A 5,538-nucleotide genomic window follows, 5' to 3' on the forward strand; every position below is an offset into this window, starting at 1 on the left:
CACTCTGCTCTGATGAACAGGGCTCTATTTGGTTCTGTTTCTGAGCTGCAGTCCCTATGCAGTACAGCATGGAGAGCAATCAATCAGTCAATCAATAGTATTGTGCACTAGCTGTGTGCAGAGCACTGTACCAAGCACTTGGGAGAATACAACAGAGTTGGTAGACATGTCCCCCGCCCACGGTGAACAGGCTTTTTGGGGGATACAGACATTAATATATAATCTATAGCTACATACATAAGTGCTGTAGTGGAGCTGAGGGGAGGGAGAATTTGGTATAATAATAATAATGACATTTATTAAGCGCTTACTATGAGCAAAACACTGTTCTAAGCACTGGGGAGGTTACAGGATGATCAGGTTGTCCCACGGGGGGCTCACAGTCTTAATCCCCATTTTACAGATGAGGGAAATGAGGCACAGAGAAGTTAAGTGACTTGCCCAAAGTCACACAGCTGACAATTGGTGGAGCTGGGATTTGAACCCATGACCTCTGACTCCGAAGCCTGGGCTCTTTTCACTGAGCCATGCTGCTTCTCTTAAGCTTCTCTTAAGCTGGTATCTGAACTACATATAGCTTCCTCTTTCTTTGTAGCTTGTTTGGGTCAAGGAACGTTTCTGCTAATTCTGTTGGAATGGGCTCTCCCAAGTGCTTAATACAGTGCTCTGCACTGTACTGAGCTTCTTCTGGGTGCAGACTATTGAGCATAAGGTACAGTAGAATTAGGATCCATCATTCTTGCCTTCAAAGAGCTTACAGTCTAGCTGGGAGCCAGGCACAGAACTAATATTCATTCATTCATTCATCCATTCATTCATTCAATCTTATTTATTGAGCGCTTACTGTGTGCAGGGCACTGTACTAAGCGCTTGGGAAGTACAAGTTGGCAACATATAGAGACAGTCCCTACCCAACAACAGGCTCACAGTCTAGAAAGTAGGTGGAGGAAAAATGGGCCACGAGTCCATGTACATGAGTTAGTGCTTAACAGGACACTTAAGATATGTACATGGGTGCTACGTGAAGTTGGAAGTAATAATAATTTAAATATTTGTTAAAGCATTTGTTAGGGCCCAAGCACTAGGGTAGATACAATATACCCAAAATGTTCACATTCCCTGACTAACACAAAAATAATAATAATGATGGTATTTGTTAAGCATTTTCTATGTGCAAAGCACTGTTCTAAGCACTGAGGATCACGGTCTAAAAATGAGGGAGAACAGTTATTGAATCTCTATTTTACAGGTGGGGAAACATAGTCATAGATACTTTTAAGTGACTTGTCCAAGGTCAGGCAGATGGCTGAACCGGGATTATGACCCAGGACCTCTGATCCCCAGGTCTGGGCTCTTTTTACTGGCTCATGCTGCTTCTTCCTTTAAGTGCTTAGATAGAATAGAAGTAGTGAAGTGGTAAGTGAGGGAGAAGTCTAGAACAAATAAAAAAAATTCCTTCGCCTCAAGGGCAGGACTTTCTACCATACATTATGATGTCTGCTCACACAGTAGGCATTCATATGCTATTGTTGTAGGTGCCAAATCATTCAATACTTAAATTTAGATAGTTGAGATGACTCCCATTTGAGGGCCTCACCTGGAAAGTTTCCAGTACTCTACCAATCTTGGCTACGGGAGGGAGAGTCAAGCAGTGGCCTACCCATTCCATCTCTAGCTTGGGTAGTGGCTAGCGAGTGGAAGGCAATCTGCTACAAGTCAAAACTCACCCATGCTGGGCAGAGACTTGAGTTTACTGCGTGGAAGGCGGCAGTGGTAAACCACTTCTGTATTTTTACCAAGAAAACTTTTTGGATGCACTACCAGAACGATTGAAGATGGAAAGTCGGGAATTCTGAGAGAGATGTGTCCGTGGTGTTGCTATGGGTGGGAACCGACTCGATGGCATAAGACAAGACAAGTTTAACTGACATAACACTACTGAGAGACAGATGTTTTCTTTTTAGGTTCTATTTTTTAGGTCCAACACCAGTTGTTTCTAACAACAAAGAACAAAAACAATAAAAACTATAGGGTTGAGAGTTGGTAGAATTCAAACTGATTTCAGCTCTACTCTGAGATCAAAATATTTGCCAAAGGCATTCTTTGGGGGAAATATCTGGAAGAATAAAGTTGAATACAGCAGATGTGAAAATGTACTAGAGGACTATGAATGTGTGCATTCATTTACTGATATCATATATCTTTAAAAGGTTTATTTACCAAAATGGGCCTTTCAGCAGAAGATAATCCTCATTTAAAATGTATTTAACAAAACTAATTTTGATTTTTTTAACATATGTGACACATAATGATTTTAACCATAATCAGACCATTTTACTTCAAAATGAATTAAATGCATCTGGATAGTAACTTTTTAGTTGAAATTAATTTTAAAAAATCCTACTTACAAGGCTTGAACATGTTTGAATTTTAAAAAGTTCTAAATTAGGATGTCATTAGTAATATCTTTTAGCTCAGTTTGGAAAGAGTTGAAAGTACAGAGCCTGTGATCTCAACCCCTCTGTTTCCCTAGAAACAATAAGGCATTTCCACTGGTGTAACAGATTCTTGAGGACGCATTTGAAATTCCAGTTCAAGAGTGCTGCCATGTGTGTGCTTTTGATACAGTAAACCTCAAAGATCAACAGCAATCTAGTCTTTTCAACCAGCCATCCATTTGAATAATTTACAAAAAAATATATTTTAAAGTTTCAGCTTTCTTATTAAATGATGTACCTAGTTTTTTTCACCTGTAGGTCACTTACCTTCTTTGTGACTCAATTACTGCATCTGTAAAATGCAGATTAAGACTGTGAGCCCCATGTGGGACATGTACTTGATAGGTTACATCTACCCCAGTGCTTAGCACTATGTGCTTGGCACACAGTAACTGCTTAACTGTGTCATCCTCGACTCTGCTCTCTCATTCACCCCTCACATCCAAGCCGTCACCAAAACCTGCCGGTCTCAGCTCCGCAACATTGCCAAGATCCGCCCTTTCCCCTCCATCCAAACCGCTACCCTGCTCATTCAAGCTCTCATCCTATCCCGTCTGGACTACTGCACTAGCCTTCTCTCGGATCTCCCATCCTCGTGTCTCTCTCCACTTCAATCCATACTTCATGCTGCTGCCCGGATTATCTTTGTCCAGAAACGCTCTGGACATATTACTCCCCTCCTCAAAAACCTCCAATGGCTACCGATCAATCTGCGCATCAGGCAGAAACTCCTCACCCTGGGCTTCAAGGCTGTCCATCACCTCGCCCCCTCCTACCTCACCTCCCTTCTCTCCTTCTACTGCCCAGCCCGCACCCTCCGCTCCTCCACCACTAATCTCCTCACTGTACCTCGCTCTCGCCTGTCCCGCCATCGACCCCCGGCCCACGTCATCCCCCGGGCCTGGAATAACCTCCCTCTGCCCATCCGCCAAGCTAGCTCTCTTCCTCCCTTCAAGGCCCTGCTGAGAGCTCACCTCCTCCAGGAGGCCTTCCCAGACTGAGCCCCTTCTTTCCTCTCCCCCTCGTCCCCCTCTCCATCCCCCCGTCTTACCTCCTTCCCTTCCCCACAGCACCTGTATATATGTATATATGGTTGTACATATTTATTACTCTATTTATTTATTTATTTATTTTACTTGTACATTTCTATCCTACTTATTTTATTTTGTTGGTATGTTTGGTTCTGTTCTCTGTCTCCCCCTTTTAGACTGTGAGCCCACTGTTGGGTAGGGACTGTCTCTATGTGATGCCAATTTGTACTTCCCAAGCGCTTAGTACAGTGCTCTGCACATAGTAAGCGCTCAATAAATACGATTGATTGATTGATTGATTGATATTGCCCAAGAACTTCTTACCCTATCTCAATACCTCTCTTCCCCTCACTTCCTTCTTTTCTTCCATACATCTAACCCCACCAGACCCCCTCTGCTGCCTGGGGACAACAGAATGTGGGTTGCTGCTCTCTAGGTAATTAATGTTGTTGGTGTTAACTGCATGTTGTGAGAGAAGGCCAAGAGAGTAGGTCACCTAGTGAGGAACAGTGCGACTGCCCAACCTGAAAAACTTACATCTACTTCAGTGCTTAGAATGGTGCTCAACACATAGTAAGCTCTTAACAAATATATATATATAAAAAAAGCCAACGGTCCCTCTAGACTATAAGGATGTTTTAGGCAGGGAATATGGCTACCAACTCAGCTATACTGTACTCTCCCAAGCATTTAGTATAGTATTCTGCATACAGTAAGTTTAGAAGCAGTATGACATAGTAGACAGAGCAAGGGCCCTGGAGTCAGAAGATCACAGGTTCTAATTCCAGCTCAGCCGCTTGTCTATTGTGTGGCCCTGGGAAAGTCACTTCATTTCTCTGGACCTCTGTTACCTCATCTGTAAAATAGGGATTGAGACTGTGAGCCCCCCGGGGGACAGGGACAGCGTCCAACCCGATTTGCTTGTATCCACCCCAGAGCTTAGTACAGTGCCTGGCACATAGTAAGTGCTTAACAAATAGCATAGTTAATAAATACCACTGATTGATTGTTAGGAGTTTCTGTTTGATCTTAAAAGGAATGAGCAACTGTTGGCTGTTCTTCTGCTACTGCTTCTTGGGCCTAATTTCCTATAGATAATTTCATTGATGTCAAACAGATATTTCAAAGAGAAATAGAAAGGCACAAACACTATTCTTAATTTTTACTTTTTTAAGTATTAATGATTGTGATTGTTCAACAAAAAAGATGCAGTTCAATTCTAGGCTTTTATTTCCTCACTTTTCTCTTCTGGATTTCTTTTTTAAGAACTTGATATTTGCCCCCACAAATATTTATTGCCCCCATAATTCATTTTAATGCCTGACTTCTCCTTTAGACTAAAGCTCCTTATGAACAGGGAACATGTCTATCAATGTGGTTGTACTGTACTCTCCCAAGTGCTTAGAACAGTGATCTGCACACAGTAAGTGCTCAATAAGAACCATTGATTGATTTTTTTTTTTTGGTTTGAAAAAGGGGATTGTGTTTTCTACAAAGTAAGATATGATAACCCTCTCAGGGTCACACCTGGAGAGTTTCCAGTCCTCTACCAGTCTCGACTACAGGAGGGAGAGCCAGGCAGAGGCCTATCCATTCCATTCCTAGCTTGGGCAGTGTCTAGTGAGTGGAAGGCAATCTGCTACAAGTCAAAACTCACGTGCGCTGGGCAGCAAAAGCATGGGAGAGAATCGGGGGCAGAGACTCATTTACTGTGCAGAAGGAGGCAATAGTAAACCACTTCCGTATTTTCACCAAGAAAACTCTATGGATACGCTACCAGAACGATTGGAGACGGAAGTGGGGCGTTTTTGGAGAGATGCATCCATGGCTTTGCTATGGGTCAGACATGACTCAACAGCGTAAGACAACAACAGCAAGATATGGTATTCAGAGAGATTTCCTACCACATGTAAAGCTAAATATAGATTTTCTTTTCGCTCACCTTCTGTAGCTAATCCTAGCTGACACTGACGTGATAAACAGAGAATGTGTATTTTGTTGGATATTTT

General features: G+C 42.5%; 1 non-coding gene across 1 annotated transcript; it reads left to right on the forward strand.

Annotated features, from left to right (window-relative positions):
• The first annotated feature begins 5,038 nt into the window (after window positions 1-5,038).
• On the forward strand, window positions 5,039-5,176 carry LOC119924776. The gene has a single exon (XR_005449472.1). It is a non-coding gene; the product is annotated as a small nucleolar RNA SNORA7 (small nucleolar RNA).
• The last annotated feature ends 362 nt before the right edge of the window (window positions 5,177-5,538 follow it).

This window comes from Tachyglossus aculeatus, chromosome 2 (assembly GCF_015852505.1).
Source record: "Tachyglossus aculeatus isolate mTacAcu1 chromosome 2, mTacAcu1.pri, whole genome shotgun sequence".
Classification (NCBI taxonomy): domain Eukaryota; kingdom Metazoa; phylum Chordata; class Mammalia; order Monotremata; family Tachyglossidae; genus Tachyglossus; species Tachyglossus aculeatus.